We start from the raw sequence: 18,155 nt of genomic DNA on the forward strand, positions 1-18,155 counted from the left end.
ACAGATACAATGCAATTTATATTAGAATTCTAATGGCAGTTTTTATAGAAATAAAAAAAAATCCTAAAATTGACGTGAAGCCACAAATGACTCCAAAAGCCCAAACAATCTTTTGAAAGATGAACAAAGCTGAAGGCCTTATACTTCTTGACTTCAAAACACATTACAAAGCTAAGGTAATCAAAGCAATACGCTACTGGTATAAAGACAGATATATAGAGCAATGAAATAGACTAAAAAGCCCAGAAAAAAAATCCCTATGCATATATGGTTAAAGGATGTTTACCAAGAGTGCCAAGAAACACAATGGGGAAAATAGTCTCTTCAACAACTGGTGTTGGAAAAACTGAACATCCATATGCAAAAGAATGAAATTCAACTCTTACTTTACATTATACACAAAAATCAACTTAAAATGGATTAAAGTCTTAAACATTAACACCTGAAATTATAAACCTCCTAAAAGAAAGCATAAGGGAATATTTTCATGACATCGGTCTTGATAATGATTTCTTGGATATGATATCAGAAGCATAGCCAACTGAAGCAAAAATTGACAAATGGCAACATATCAATTTAAAAAATTTCTACACAGCAAAGAAGACAATCCACAGAATGAAAAAAACCTATGGAATGGGATAAAACATTTACAAATCATATATCTGATAAGGGATTAATATTAAACTGTATGAGAAATCCCTACAACTCAATATTAACAAAACAAAACAAAAACAAAAAAAAAGATTTAAAAATGGACAAAGGATTTGAATAGACATTCCTGCAAAAAAGACATAGAAATGGCCAGTAAGCATATAGAAAGATGCTCAACATCACTAATCACAAGGGAAATGCAATTCAGAACCACAATGAGCTATTGCCTCACAACAGTTTGAACGGCCATTATAAGACAAAACAAAACAAAACAAAACAAGTGTTGGGAAGGAGTTGGAGCAATTGGAATCCTTGTGTATTATTGCCATCTATAGAGAACAATATTAGCTGTCCTTAAAAAAAAAAAACAAACCTAAAAATGTACTGATTGTATAATCCAGCAATCCCACTTCCTGGTATTTATCCAAAAGAACAGAAAACAGGATCTCAAAGAAATATTTTTCACTCCTAAGTTTATTGCAGCATTATTCACTTAGTCATGAGGTTGAAACAAGCTAAATGTCAGATGAATGGAAAGAGAAACGTGGAATATTCATACAAAGGAATATTATTCATTGCTAAAAAAAAGAAGGAAATCTTGTCATATGCTACTTGAGGACAGTAAGTGAAGTCATGCATTCACAGAAGGACAAATATTCCTGATTCCACTTATATGGCAGTTGTAGTCAAACTCAGAAGCAGGGAGCAGAATGGTAGTTGCCAAGGCTGGAGGAGGGAGGTGTTGTCCAATGGATATAAAATTTCAGTTATGCAAGAAGAAATAGGCTTGAGGCCTTCTGTACAACATTGTCACTCTAGTTAACAATACTGTACATTTAAAAATTTGTTGAGAGGGTTGATTCCATGTTTTGTTTCTTCATCAGAAAAAAAGACTTAAGAGCAAGTGGAAAAGGTTAGCTTCCTTCTCGTATTCGGTTCCTCTTTTTTAGGGAAGTACAATTTTCCTCCAGCAGGACTCGAGTGTGTCTGCCATGTGATGCTGGTTGAACCTAAATGCTATACAGTGACTGTTTACTTTTGGATAATCAAATATGTATAACTGCAGTACTTACGACAGTATAAAGTGATTTGGTTGCTAATATAAACACATTAGTCACACTCTGTGGTTGCAACTACTGATAGTATTGAATTAACATAGCTATAAAGAATGACAAAGTTAAAAATCTTCTTCTTATCAGAAGACTGGAGTAATTCACGATGAGTCAAAGTATCAGTTTGATGTTTATGGGTGTCATATTCCAGTCACATAATATGATAATAATGGATGTTTTACTTTGAGTTGAACTTTAAACAGTCTTAAAAATTTGTTGGTGAAAATGAGCACAAATAGACACTATTTAATCTAATTATCCTAATAGAACATTTAAGAACAATTAATCTTGTTTAGAAAATAAGACAGCATAAAAATGCATACCAAGTTGTTTCAGACTTTACGTTGAAAATAAAAATTCTAATAAATCAGCAGTTCATTGCTAAGCGTATAGACAACCAATACTTCCTCACGTTCCAAAGAATATAAGGAGAATAGTCTCTGAGTTGGAGTGAGGACAGGGATAGTCTTTGTCTCCAGGAACTGCTTCTTGGATGACAAGACTGTTATCTGTATGGCAAACACAGGATACTTTTGAAGAAAGGAGTATACACATTGTTATTACAACTTAGTGACAAAAATAGACCTTGGATTTATCTACAGTTATTCTTAGACCTGACCTGGCAACACAGGAACAGGCCTTTTCTTCTTGTAATCTTAAAAGAGGAGGAGGTAGAAGAAGAAAGGGAAGATAGAAGGGGGATGCAATTTTTTTCGTACAGAAAACTGAAAAAGAGAGGAGTTACTTCAGTGAACAGTTACAATGCAAAAGATTCCTTTTGAGTTGCATGACAAGGCATTGATGTGGTGATTAAAAACATAAAAACAGCAAAATCACATACTACTAGGAAATTCTCAGCAGTTGTTGAAAATAAGACAGATAAGAATATGACACTAGGTATGAATTTCAACATATCCCTCTACTAACTGTGTGACCCGGGACACAGTACTTAACTGTTCTTAACTGGAGGGTTTTTTTTCATCCACAACATGGGATAATAATAGTACTGACTGGGTTGTTGTGATCATTAAATGAGATAGTGCATGCAGAGCACAGAATAGAAGCTCAAAAATCTCAGCTTTTATGATAGGATAATATCTCTATTAGCTTAGGTCTCAAACTCAAAGATGAAGATTAATGTGAATACTGGTCCTTCCTAGCCACAGCCCAGTTAGTAATATCAATGAGATTATTTATGTATATATTCTCTCTCTTTATAAGGTTAAGGTGCTAATACTGCAATCTTACACAAGTTGGATGGGTTTTACAAACATAATGGCAAAGACTGTGGGAATATAGTAAGATAATTTAAATCTTCATACAAAATGCTCGCATGAATGCTTACCCACTTATTTCCAGAACATGGCAAGGCCAAAGCTTATTCAATTCATTACTACACTGTAGTTCTTGGACAAAAGAAGCTATAAAAAATGGACCTTTGGAATACTACTAATAGAAACCATTGTCTTTTCTTCATTTAGATTTATGTCTAAACTTTGAAATGCTGCAGGGTCCTCCTTAGATACAGTCTGTCTACTGGCCAACAGACTAAGGCAAATAGGCCTGAGGCTGGATTAGACATTTAAAATAAAGATCCTCTTGCCTCATTCTTCCTCTCTGTGCCACTTCTAATCTTGGAGGCAAACTCACACATGAAATGTTACTTGGCTTTCTGTTTCACAAACAAAAAACCCCAAATCCTTTGTGGGTTTATCATGTCTTATACCAGGAAGAATACCCATCTTGCTTTCTACAGAAATAAATCCCTGTGATATACTTTATTCAATTAAAAAACATTTAATGAGGGGCACCTGGGTGGCTCAGTGGTTTGATTGTCTGCCTTTGGCTCAAGTCATGATCTCAGGATCCTGGGATCAAGGCCCGCATCCAACTCCCTGCTCAGTGGGGAGTCTGCTTTCTCCCTCCCCCTCTGCTGCTCCCCCTACTAGTACTTGCTCTCTCCCTCTCTCTCTCTCTCAAATAAATAAAGTCTTTGGAAAAAAATATTTAATGAGTGCTTGCTATGGGCCTATACCTTGCATTCAACGTTCAGATAACATAGTTGGATGCTATGTGAAGATCCTGACTACAAAAAGTTTGCATTATAATGGATGAGTGATACAGCCCAATACAATAATGTAAATACGGGGGTACAGAATTATACAGAAGCAAAGCCCATCCTAAATTTACGACTAAAGACGGTGTTCGTTGAAATACTCAAGGAAGTCATTCCCGAACTGATGTTTGAAGAATGAGTCAGAATGACTCAGATAAGAGCTAGTGTGGATGGGTTTTAGGGCCACTGGACTTTGTGGTGGAGAGAGTTCTAGGTTAAGGAAATAGCACGCTTGGAGTCCCAGAGAGGAGAGGACATGGTGTATTCAAGGAACCGAAAGAACTAGTTTAGGTGGAGCAGAGAAGGCAGAGGGGAAGAAGACAGAAGGCTGAAGAGAACAAGTGTCAGATCATAAAGGATCTTGTGTGTAATGTAAAATTTGGATTTTATCATACAAGCAAGGGGGATGGGCTTTGTAAGATTCTGTGTACTGGGGTAAAATAATCAGACTTGTATTTTAGAATCTTCAAGTAGCACAATGAAAAAAATTCACTGTAGTGCGTCACAGCTAAGGCAGGAAGCCCTTCGAGGAGGAGTTAGGGTGATTCACCTGGGTTAAACTTGTGCCCTGAGCCGGGGCAGAGGCCGTGGTGCAGGAAGAGCACAGCAGGAGCGAGAGGCAACCAGAGGATGAGTCGGAATCAGTAATTATTGGGTCTGGCCTGGGAAGAGGAGACTGTAAATTCTAGGATGAGCTAGACACAGCAGATAGCTTTATGGATAGGCACGTCCTTAGCATTCAACCAATGCTCTTCTTACTCTGAAAATCTGTCAACGCAGACAGACATACTTGAAAGTTCTAGCTGGTCCTGCCATTCTTGCATCCACCGTTTATTGAGAGCTTACTAGGTCGAGGGATAGTGTCAGAATGATTGGGATCCCTTTCTCACAAAGCTAATCGTTTTCTGGGAGATCCTGGCAAGTAAGTCAGCAGTAGAGCAGGATAAGAAGTACAAATGGAGCATCCGTGGGCTTTCTGACAGACCCTTAGCACGTAAGGAAGAGAGCCTGGCCTCGGCTATCTCATGCACCTGCCGTGTACCGTCAAGCACATCTCCCAGAACTTGAACTAGAGTCGGATGCCTCCTCCAACCTCATCTCTCCACTGTCACTCTGCACATTCTTGGCTTTGCTACTTTCTGTGCATCTGGAAGACTATTCCCTCTATCCTAAAATACATTTCTTATTTCTGCTTCTTCAAAATGTTGGCTTGCTGTGGCCCATTAAAGCCTTCCTCTCCAAATTTCCTACATTTAAAATTATAAACAAGGGTCTGATAGTCCCATCTAAATGTCTTTACATTGGGAACATCAAAAGATCTGTGCTTTTGCTGCCCTCGGACCCTCTGCCCACTTCTCGTGTAATTACAAGACTGGGTTAAATAAAAGCCCAAGATGGCCACATGGTCCAGACTTTGGCCGCATCGGATTTGGGTTATTTGCAGGAGATGGGGATGTGTGTGTAGCAGGCTTCTTCAGGGTCAACTCAGTCAATATGTAACATACAGAATTGCAGCAGAGCAGCGGGCATCCAACATAAGTGCATGTGGGGCAGGGAGTATGTGGAGACAAGGAGGCTGACAGAAGGAAAACCGTCTAGGGGTAGATGATATTTCAGTTGATTCTTGAACAAAAAGAAGGATGGAGAGGGGTGAAGAAAGGAAACACCCTTGTTTGTGGTCATTTCCATTGTGAAGGCATGAAGGAGTAAGAAGCCAGGCACCTTCAAGAAATAGGGAAGTTAACATGGCTGATTGTTCCGGCTTTCAGCCAGCTAAGGAAACACTTGGCTGTTGCTGTGCTTTTCAAACAGGACTCTGTGAGTCTCAGGGGAGGGGTTCAGTGGTCGCAGTGGAGGCAAAGACACTAGCACGTTTTCACCTCCTTTCCTTCATTTTCAAGTAAAGAGAAAATAAAAAAAGACACAGCATTTTCTCTTTTGTATTTAGCGTCCTGGGGCTGCCGTAACTAAGTACCACAAACTGGGTGGCTTAAAACAACAGAAATCTATTTTCACAGTTCTCAAGGTTAAAAGTCGAGGTGTTGGCTCAGTCAGTTAAGGAGGCGACTCTCGACTTCAGTTCGGGTCATGATCCCAGGGTCCTGAGATCAAGCCCCTTCTGGGGCTCTGCGCTGGGCATGGAACCTGCTTAAGATCCTCTCTCGCCCTATGCCCCTCCCCTCCCTGCACTCTCCCTTCCTCTTTCTCTCTCTCTAAAAAAAGAAAAAAAGAAAAAAGCCGAGGTGTTGGCAAAGTTGGTTCCTGCTGAAGACTATAAGGGAGAAACTGTTTCAGGCTTCTCTCCTAGCTTCTGGTGGCTGCCTGCAGTGCTTGAAATTCCTTGGACTGCAGCTGAATCACTCCAATCTCTGCGTCCATCTTCACATGATCTTCTAACAAGGACACCCGTCAGGAGATTTATGGCCCACTCTAATCCAGGATGACCACATCTTAACTTGATTACGTATGCAAAGACCCTATTTCCAAAAAAGGTTACATTCACAAGTGACGGGTGGTGGGACTTCAACAAATCTTTCCGGGGGACACAAATCAATCTACGACAAGCAATGCTTCTTCAGTGAGACTCTATGACTCTCCAGGGAGTGATTCGGTTGTTGCAAAGGATTCACGGAGACGACCAAGTTGTAACCTTCTTTGTTTTTAAGGGAAAGGAAAAGGGAAGGGACTGTATGTATGTACGTATGTGTTGCTATTGAATACTTGTTGATTTCCTTTGGCCTTTAGACGTGTTTTTATTTTGATGGCTGCAATAAGAATTAGAGTAGCAAGCCAGCCTGAGCATGTGCCTTATATAGACTCCCCTATTTTATTGCAAACGGCTATGCCAGCCAGGTCATTCATATGAGAGGCATGAATGAAACCATGAGAACAACACAAGCACTGTGTCAAGTGGAAGGAGAACAGTTGTAAACATAGAATGTAGAGGAATGCTTCCGAAGCATATCGCCTTGGAGCTTCCAACCCTCTGATGTCACTGCTGACAGCGAGGCTGCAAATGGAAGGCAAACCACAGCAGTGTGCAGCTATACAAAGAGAGGTAGCTCCAGTCCAGAAATGGTCTCCAATGAAAACAGAGGCACTCCAAGAAACATAAGTTTGAGAAGCACAGTCACAGAAGTCGTGGACCTTATGAGCAGTTTCTACAAAGTATGCTCTTAAGCTAGCATAAGGGGATTAGGAGGGATGTCCAGGGCCTGGTCCCATCTGAATTTCCAGGAAGTGCACGCCATCTGAGCAGTAGCTCTGTGGCATTAAGGGTTTTCCCTGTGAGGGCTGCTCACAGAGCAAGTCGTAGCATAAATACCAAATTAGGTGACAGTAATCCTCGTTGACATGCAAAGTGTGCCAGTCTTGCATCTGGCACTCAGTAACAGAACATAAATTCTCCTATCTCTGAAGGGGATTAATCTGCATTTCTAGTTCATAAAGATGTTTTTAGTAGATATTTTGGCTCTCAGAAAAGAATATGCCTCAAAAACTCAAGCAACCGACTTCTGTTAGAAAACGCTTCCCCAAAGTGGAAGAGATAATGACATTTTATTTCTAAGCATAGTTTTCTATATATTATTCTTATAATGGCCATCCAACTACAGGATGTTACTGAACAATCTTCAGTCTCATCACTAACATTGATAATTTTAGAGCAGGATGCGTGAGCGTCATTCTGTAAAGACAAGAGAGGGCGAGGAGGAAGCCTCTCATATCCAGCCACCTGTGTGACATTCTTACTTGGATGGGGACTAGCCTTCTTGAACTTCACATTTCTAACACGGGCACATTTCCTACAGACGGGCTCCTTCTGTAATTTTGCAAACTCATTCTTCCATTTTCTCCGGCCATAAATCTTGGAGGCATCGTATACGCCTCTTTCCATTAAACTCGTGTATAATCCATCAACTCCTTTCAGCTCTCCAGTTTTGTTTCTTTTTGGCTTTGGAGTGGAAGCAGAACCCAGCACTAACAGCCCTAGTCTAAGCCACCTTTTTCCTCACCTAAACTCTTGCAACCTTCTGGTGGTTTTCTCTGCTTCCACACATGGCCGTGGCAGTCTTTCCGGCACCAGAAGCCAGAGTCCTTTCATAACCTAGGTCAGATCGTGTCGCTCCTACACTCAGAATCGTCCCCTGACGTTTTGTCTCACTCAAAGTACCTTCTAAATTCTTCTTGTGGCCTCTGGGGTCCAGTGGAATTCCACTGTTGCCCCTTTCACCGGTATGCCTCTGCTCCGGGTCATCCTCAGCCCCCACCCCCCTGGCCCGCTCTGCCCCAGTCACCTCTCCTCCTTGTTTTCCTGCTCTGCTTTGGGTATTCCAAAGCATGTACTGCCCTCAGCTCTTTAGTAGTTTCACTGTTTGGGTCTCATTGTCACATGCCTGTCTCCCTCACCTCCTTACTTAAATCTCTGTGCATATGTCTCATCTAAGGCCTTCACTGCACACCCGCAAAGGAAGGGCACTTCCTTCCCTTCTCTTCTGTGTTTTATTTTCCCTTACCCTGTTTTATGTTTCTTCTTAGCATTTGTTTTCACCGTAACATTTTTTATATATGTGGTTTTTTGTCCATTCATTTCCTTTCTACTCACTAGAATGTAAGCTCTATTTCAGCAGGAACTTGATTTTGTTCCTCTCTGTATTTCATTCTTTAGTAACTACAGTAGTGGCTGGCACAGAGTAGAAACTCAGGTTTCTCGAAAAAATAGGTAAGTGACTTATTGGTTAAATAAATAAATATATAAAAGGGAATTTCATACATATGCTAAAATGGACTATTTCCCTCTCTATTTTAGTGCAACAGAGACATCTAAAGGTGTAAAGAAGACTAAAAGGCAAGGCTAACATGAGAATATTGTAACGATTACGGTGGTATGTGTTAGAAAACACCTATGAATCTATGAGCCCAGTTCCTATTAGTCTAAGAAGAAAATAGCTGAAAATGCAACCTTAGGGATTAACCATTTGCTTAATTGTACAAGGCAAATAAAAATTTAATTTATGAAGGATTTATAGCCATGATGCTTTTATTTGAATATTTTAGTAACCAATAGATGTTTACCAAGTGGGAATCAAATGCACATAAGGTGCAGTTTGAGGAGGCAAAGCAAACCCTTGCCTTCAAAAGATTTCAGCTTGTTGAGGTGACAAAACATAAAACGTGAAGTAATCCAGAAACAGCCCATCTGAATAACACAATGAAAATAGCATCATGAAAAATTAAACCAATAAATTCTAAGGAGTTGTCAAAGAAAGAAGTTATCAGATTATCTTGGGTGCATTTTGAGTCCCGCAAACCACGGTACACATAACAGAGTAGTATGTGAGAGCAAATACAGAATAGGGAGGGAAAACAGTGGATGCATTGATTCAATGTTTACGGAGCATTCACTGATACCAATCATATGCTAGGCACTGGGTAATAAAACCAAAATACAGCCTCTGTCCCCAGTCTATAGTGAAATCCACCTCAATCAGTGATTTCACAGCAATGGGAAGTATTCAGTGGTTGGCATTTGACCAAAGTACTATGGGAGCACAACAGAAGGGAAATTGCCCTTACCTGGGAAGGAGCAAGTCCAGGCCAAAATGTCACTGCTGCTGAGACTTATAGGATGAATAGAAGCTGGCAAGAAAATAACACGTGTGAGTGTGAGTGTGTATGTATGTATGTGTGTACGCGTGCATTCCAGGAAGGGAGACAGCAAGTACTTAGGTGAGGAGGCAAGAAGGAAGTATCATGTGGGGGAAGTTAGGGACAGCTGGATGCTGCTGAAGCATCTCTACAGAGATCAGAATGAAGAAGAGTCACAGGCCAGATTAGGAAAGGCTTTGTTAATATTGCTGGAGAGCTTGAGGATATTCCTTTTTAATTTTTCTTTCTTTCTTTCTTTCTTTCTTTTCTTTCTTTCTTTCTTTCTTTCTTTCTTTCTTTCTTTCTTTCTTTCTTTCTTTCTTTCTTTCTTTCTTTCTTTCTTTCTTTTGTTCTTTCTTTCTTTTTTCTTTCTTTCTTTCCTTCTCTTTCTTTCTTTCTTTCTTTCTTTCTTTCTTTCTTTCTTTCTTTCTTTCTTTCTTTCTTTCTTTCCTCTCTCTCTCTTATCATTTTAACCATTTTTGATTGTACAAATTAATGTCATTCAATATATTTACAATGTTGTGTAACCATCACCATTAGTTATTTCCAGAACATTTTATCATCCTAAACAGAAACTCTGTACCCATAAAACAGTTGCTCCTCCTCTCAGGCCTTATTTTTAGAAATTGAAGTGATATGTGGACTATAAATTAGAATAGGAGAGGTAAATTAGAATAATGTTACAAATCCGATTTCAGTTGTTATGTTTTTAAGTTGTGTTTTTAAGTTATTTTTAAGGAAAAATCATTTTGATGTCAACTTTATGTTCAATGAGATTATAAGAAAAATGCCATTTTTAAGCTAGTATGGGCAGAAAGTCATATTTAAAAGCTTGTTTTTATGCAAACTCATATTCTTCAACTTGTTTTCCCCTAGAGAACTATTGCTTTTTAAAATAAACTAGGCTAGTTTAGTGGAAAAGCATTTTTATAAGTTTTTGAAAAGAAACCTATCTAATTTTGTAATTAAGAGACTGCATTTCTGCCAGATTGTATTTGATGTAAACTCATGTTTACAGTTGGTTTTGATTAAAAATTCAGTTACCCAGTCTTGTTTTCAGAGTACGACAGTGGTTAAGCTAGTTTAATTGAAAATTCATATTTATAAGCTCTATTTATGAAAACTCATGTTTTCTGAATTTTCTGATAAAAATTTTAGAATTTTCTTTGTTTAGAAAAACTAAAGTTTTAAACCATTTCTAATTAAAATTTATTTCCCCAAGGTATTTGTATTAGAATGCATGTATCCAATTACATTTGATAAAACTTACTTTATTTCAAACGTATATCTAAAAATACCTCATGATTAAGCAGATATAGAATGGGCAGGACAGAAAGAAGTTAACTTAGGATTCTAAGTAAAATAACCACTTCAATTAAAATGCAATTCTTAGTGTCATAAATAATACACAGTAATATTATCATGAAAATTTAGATTGGGATGTTCTTTATGACTTCCATGACTTTTTCATTCTTTCCTAACTCATCTTCCTTTTTCTGTCTTATTCCCTCCTGTTGCTTCTTGGACAGTCCCTAAGTTTCAATCCTTATTTTTCCTGTTATTTTTCTCTATTCTCTTTTCCGCAATGGCTAGCGTTCACTCTGATGGATTTGAGTGTCTATCTCAGGTTACCTTGTAGTCAACAAGTTAATGTTTCCTTGATGTCCTACTTTGTATTTTTGACTCTGTTGGACATCATCAGAGCATCCATGAATGACCCTGAGAATCTGTGCAAACAATGTGTCAAAATTCTCTCTCATTATCTTCCGAAGCTCCCCTTCTTTTGAGTTTTCTTTTCCATTACCCCCTCCATTGTGTGGTTCCCAATAAGGTACTAAGTCCAAATAGCCTCTGTGATGTCTTTCATATTTATTCACTCTTTTACTTCTCTACCAAATCTCTGTATGCCATGGTCTCAGTATTCATGAATGGAGCTCTTACTGTTCTCTATTTATTTCCTGAATTTGTCCCACAAAATCTATTTTATTCACTGTAGCTAGAGCAGTCTTTGTAAAGTATGACTGATTGGTCCAGAAATTTTTTCATGCCATTCTGCAGGTAAGAGAACCAATGCACCAAACTGGACTCATAACGTAGTTCAAAAACTTGTTCTTTCTCTTGCATTCCACATTTCATGAGATGGCATCCCCAACAGAACGTATATAAATACATACTTGTTTTACTCCTTATCCTCACCTCCTGGAATAGTATTTGTCATCTAACAGGCACTAAATGAGAATTTTGAATGAATTTTGACATCATCTTCCATCTCTAATCAATCAAGCTTTATATATTTTATATTCTCCAAATGTTTCTACTTTTCTTTTCCATGCTTTCCACCATCAATCTGCTCAGCTGTCCTTATTTCTTGCTGGGAGTATATGCCAGTAGTCTTCTTACTGATGACTGTTTTATCTAATGAGTAGAAAAAAACCATGTCATTTTTCTGTTTAGAACTCATCAGTGGTCCCCTTGGATCAGATCCTAGATTTTTAGCCTTGAATCAAAACTCTATGATCCAACATGTGCTAGTTCTGCAGGATTATATTTTCCCAATCCCTGCCTTATCTTCATGTTCTGCCTTATGAAACTTGTAGCCTTTCTCTGTCCACTCCTCCCAACCGCTCAATTTGTCCAAGACTGAGGGGGTTCCCAGGACACAGAATTTTCAGCGATAAAATTGGGAAAGTCCGGGGAAAACCAGGACCACCCCAAAACACTCGAGACAGTTTCTAGCCTCTGTACCTTTAGGCCATAAGTCAACTCTCCCTGGAATTCGATTTCTTCCCCTCTTTGTCTAAGCCTCACTGATCCTTGAAAATTATGCCAGGCAGCACTATAGTAAGCCCCCCATTAACCCTGGGCCAGGGGAACCAGGCAATGACTTCCCAAAACTCAAAGACTGTCATGTTTCTCTTTAAATTCCTAGAAACTTTTGAAATGCTCAATTTTAAAGAGCAACTAATAAATATGCCTTAAATGAATAAATTACCTTCCAACAGAATAAATTCTAAAACCTACAATTTGACTTTCGAGACCTCGATGATAAGTCCTATTTTAACAATTAATTCATTTCAATTCTTTCTATTAGACTCGATGTAATTATTCATTTTATACAAGATTTAGTGAGTGTCTATAATTTTCAAGGCTTAATTCTCTTCTGTATTACTTTCTATTATTTACTCCCAATTGAATCTTTTTTTCAAATGTGCCATGTTTCTTTCTTTCTGTTTTTTTTTTTTACCTTTTATTGTAAGACCATCCTCAAAATATACTTACCTGTATCTTTACCTTTCCAAATTCATTTTATTTGCTGAGGTTCAGATTAGCTGCAATTGCCTCCATGAAAACTGATTCGATTAGCAGTCCCAAGTAATTTCTGTAATTTTGACTGTACCTTGCTTAGGTCTTTTTTACATTCCTTGATACTTTTTGAGTTGTGCTATATTATTTGTAGTCTTTGTTTTTCTTCCTTACTAGATTGGAAGCACTCATCTCTGTATCTTCATCATTATGTAATTCAATGCCTTGTGTATTCAATGAATTAAATATTAATTTGTGTTTTAAGATAAAATTTAAGAATGTGGCATGATTTTTGAAATCCAAATGAATAGTGAAAATGTCTATGCCTGTTGAACATGGGAATTATTATGCTCCAGACCATCTGGTGAGAGGTAGGCAGATTTAAAAGCATTTTAAATTTATTTTTCTAGCTATGAATTAGGGCATTTCTTCTATCGGTCATTAAGTGTAACCTTGACAACAAGCTTTCCCGTATTTATGTCAAAAAATAATTTATACAGAAAGTTTTTTTTAATTTTTTTACAACTCAAAGTCAAACACCCTTCCTTCGAATTTAAAATTGCCTCAACTTACTATGTTTCTATATCTTTTTTATAAACTGTTGTCATGGAAACAGTGATTCAGATGTTTTGTCTTCCCTCAAATTTCACATCTGCTATCATTCTATATATATACCACACACACACACACACACACACACACACACACACACACAAAAGAAACAGACATCTTTGCTGCTTGTGAAGATCAAGGTTAATGTTTTATAATGTGACTACATAACCCTTTATACTAGCGGCTAACATTTGGAAAATAACTGGGGAACAGTAGGACACTCTTGATTTAAAAATACTTAATAGAGGTAATTTACAAAATGAAAAACAAAATGATTTTTGCTTTACTAAAATATTATTTTCAAGTATTCAGCACATCGCCATATAGTTCTGTTATTTTGAAGTGCTGTGTGATCTTGCCCTTGCCTTTTAGATTTACTCCTGTAAGTAATTGTCCCTTCAAATCATGTCAGTTCTATTAAGGGCCTTCACTCCTCGCTCCCTGAATTCCTTGTTTAGCCTTTGTACCTTTCTCACCCACACAATGTAATGGCAGAATCTATCCTTTCCCCTGTGTACTGCATATAAGTATGATCTTAATCCCTTTCATGAAGACATTGATTTGACTGTTTATTTTCCTTTTAGACAAAGAATATGTCACCATCACCAGGTAAAACGCACAGAAGAAAGAGCCAAAGATTAGATGTGAAGACTTCTGACTGGTAGCCGTTGTGTTGAAATACAAGTTTTCAGCATTCAGAGAAATCAGCAAGGATTAATATCTGCAAGGCTTTTTCTTTAAAATCAATTATGTGACCAACGGCGCAGATTCATATCCTCCACCTGGGTCAGCAAATCTGTTATCATTCAGAATCTTACCTCTTACCTGGTTTGTGCCCTGGAGTGAATGTCAGGAATGTGAGGACTGCACCTTTCCCCATGGCTAATTCCTACTGCAGGGTCGCTATGGTCATAAATATTTTTGAAAAGACTATGTATGTAAATTATCTCAAAATTAATTATTCCTTCTATGAGTGGCTTTTTGAGTAGACTGAATTAACTTAATTGTTCATTTACTCAGATAGCAGACATAATCTGAATACCTTCTGGGAAAAGATCTATGTTAGGAAGCCATGATATTGAATTTAAGGAGTTTTTAGTATAGTAAGTAGGGTATGTAAACGGAACCAAATAGCATAGTAAATCAAAACTTGATAGGCATCACAAAAATATTCAAAAACATTCTTAGGAATTTAGTGGCTCACTTCTGACTGGGAGGATCGTGGAATATATGAGCAAGGATGGGGAGGTAAGATGATGCATAAGCCTTGAGGCTTGAGAGAATATTGGTGCCAATTACAGACATGACAAGCAAGGAGGAATTTCTGGTGAGGAGGATATCCTTTCAGACACGTTAAGTTTGATTTGCTGTGAAACATCCAGGGAGATATCTCTAACATGCAGTTATAAAAGCAAAGCTGAAGTTCAAGAAGGAGATTAGATGACGATATATAAATATGATGGTCAACTGCACTAATGATTGGTTGAAGTTTTAGAGACCACTGACTTATGAAAGATGACAGTATTAAGGTTCATAAGAAGATAGTATGGAGATTGCTAAGGAAATAGAGAACAAAAAGCAAACAGACAAAAACAACACAAACCAAACCAAAACAAAAAAACCAACCAAACAAACAAAAAAATAATCAATCCCCTTTTATACTGCTTGTGGATTACAGTCTGCTTGGGTGAAATGCCACACTTAAGTCTTCTAATATGAAATGATTATTAAATAAATTGTGATTAATTCAAGAGCGATAAGAGGAACTTATTTTTTCTTACATGGAAACATTTAAAAAAATTGGCAAAAATTTTTACTTTTTACTAGATTTTAAAAAGCTCCTGTCCTGTGTATGTTGCTTATGTAAATAACAAAACCACCACTGTATAAAAGCAAACTAAGCCTGTGTTTTGTCACCTCCACATTTTCCCCAATGTTTGTTTAAATGTCCCTTTTCCTCCTCCTTTAAGCATGACCATATTTATTCCCTTAATGGAAAGTGAAGAAATCTTATCATATTGAAAGCTCCTTTGTTAATTGGGTCAAAGTAAAAGTATTTCTTACAATAAAACATTCAGGTCTGTTAAAAAAAAAAAAAAAAAACAAACCTTGGCCAAACCTTGGAAATGTTTAAAGAGAATAAGAAAAAATCAGGATGAAAAGCATGAGAATAGGGGCAGCTGGGAGGCACAGTTGGTTAAGTGTCTAACTCTTGGTTTCTGCTCAGGTCATGATCTCAGGATTCTGGGATCAAGCCCAGTTTCAGACTTGAGCTCAGTGGGGAGTCTGCTTTAGGATTCTCTCTCGCTCTCCCTCTGCCCCTCCCTCTGCTCATGCACAAGGGTACGCCCCCTCCCTCATTCTCTCTTTCTTAAAAATAAATAAATCTTTTTTTAAAAAAGAAAAGCATGAGAATATAGTATGATGGGAATCAACAAAAGATGCGGAAAACACACAGGAAGGAAAGGGTTTGTCACCTCCTCAGTTGGAGGATAATAATGAAGAAGTGACACTTGGTTATATTTTAGATATGAGATTTGCTGAACCACGGGGGAAAGAAGATTGTATGGGGCTACAGGATAAATGAAGGAACAAGTATACACTACCATTTGAAAAAGTTTCAATGAAGAGAGAAAAATGTAGTGAGCAGCACAAATTGGAAGACCACAGAGTTTTGTAATGATCAATTGACAATGCAGAATTATATTCTTACATTTTTAAAACTCTGATTTCTTTCCTGGCTGTAATGTATCAATATGGTGGTGCTTGACTTTTGTATGATTTGTGCCATTCTGCCATGCTTATTATTATTATTTTGTGTGTGTGTGAGGGTACAGTTTACATTATCTCATAAAATGGCCTATTTTCAGGATGACCACAACAGATCTTAAAGCCTGGCCAATGTACCAGCTAGTAGACTGTAAAGGGAGGCAAGGTCTCCATGTTTATGTAACATAAATTGCAATGACCTTAACTGGCCAAGAGTTGACAGCATCCCCTCTGTACTTTAATATTATTTATTTATTTTGAAGTATTTTATTAATGAATTCATAGAATTTATTTTTTTACCCTTTATTTGTTTGATGCGCAGCTTTTCATTGTAAGAATTCCAGATTTTTTTTTTCAATGAGAATCCAAAAAATATTTTTATTCCACCCATAAAGAGATTATCTGTGTTAAGACATCTATGCAATCTGGGCACAAAAATCACATTCACAAAAGATAAGGAAGGGCAGAAAAAGCCAGGAAAACATTCTGTCACATCTCCCTCATTTTGCTCGTAGAATATATAAGGTTTTAATGAAAATCAATTAAAAATTTTCTCCCAGGCCTCCGGCACCTGAGAAAATCATGGAAATCTTTAGAACTTTGGTGAAAGATTTTTTTTAAAAGCTTAGAAAATGGCTTTATTAAGTCAGCTCGTCCTCTCTGCAACCTGAAAGCAGCTTCCTTCACTCTTTGAAGCTTCCATCAGGCACCCTGCCAGGTGCGACACAGACCTCATTCCTCGCGCTGAGATCCTCTCTCATTGTGTTTGTGCTTCAGGGCATGTTTCAAAACTGATAGATCAAATTCTTGGTTCAGCCAGTCTGTAAAAAACAGGCAATTTATAAATGAGCTATTTTAGCCCTGAGAAAGAAGTATTTGTTGGATCATTACTTATGGAATGTTCTGATCTTTAATTCTCTGCATAACGTATTTTGTATGAATCCTGAATTATCAAGTGGATTTTATAGAGGAGGAAAGAGAATGAGACAGTAGTTAAAAATTTTTGTTTTGATTTTTTTTTCAGTCTGTTAAGGCAAATATTGGAGACCTTTAAAAATCTATTTTGGAGAAAAGGCTTTAAAAAGTGTAAATTTGAAAATCCATGCTGTAATTATGTATCGTATAAATTCTGACAGTCTTCCATGGTGTGTGACTTGAGAGGAAAAAAGGCCACGGTAGAAAATATTCTATGTTTTTTTTTCTTCTCAATATAAGAAAAAGCAGTTTCCAGGAATATGTTTAAAGGTTAAAAATGTTCATAAATTTAAAAAATCAAGGAAAATAAAATGAACCTTGAAAGGAATTCTAATATTTTGTTTGGAGTATCTTTAAAATAGAAAACAGACAAAAACTATTTACTTTTTTTTGTCTTTAAAAGGAACAAAATGAGGTGGAATTGGACCATTTATGGTGAGAAGTAGGTGCATCAAATGCTAAATCCTACGGAGTTTCGCTGTCTTGAATTTTAGAATTCTAGGATAGCTTTAAAATTCTGGTTGCTTTGGCTAATACAAATATTGTGGGAACAAGAGATTTGTCTGCTTCAAGAAACCAATGTGTTCTTAATTTTTTTTTCAAGTACATTTTACTGTAATATTACCTATAACTGTGAAAATCTGTTTTACGTTTATAGAGGGACAAGATCTCCAACCTAGTATGGAGCTTCAAGAATAATTTTTATAATAGATTCCATATATTATTCAGAAAATGCATTTTTTGCTTTAAGTTTTTAAATAGTGTCTGGGGCACCTGGGCAGCTCAGTTGGTTAAGTACCTGCCTTCGCTCAGGTCATGATCCTGGAGTCCTGGGATCAGGCCCCACATCGTGCTCCCTCTCGTTCTCTCTCTCTCTCTCTCAAATAAATAAAATCCTTAGAAAAAAAATTTTTTTAAGCAGTGTCATTGTTCCAGTTGAGTTGCTCCTGTCACTTTTGAGCAGTAACTTT

This window comes from Eumetopias jubatus, unplaced genomic scaffold (assembly GCF_037043125.1).
Source record: "Eumetopias jubatus isolate StellerSeaLion01/CBP00866 unplaced genomic scaffold, mEumJub1_p1.0 scaffold_2, whole genome shotgun sequence".
Lineage (NCBI taxonomy): Eukaryota > Metazoa > Chordata > Mammalia > Carnivora > Otariidae > Eumetopias > Eumetopias jubatus.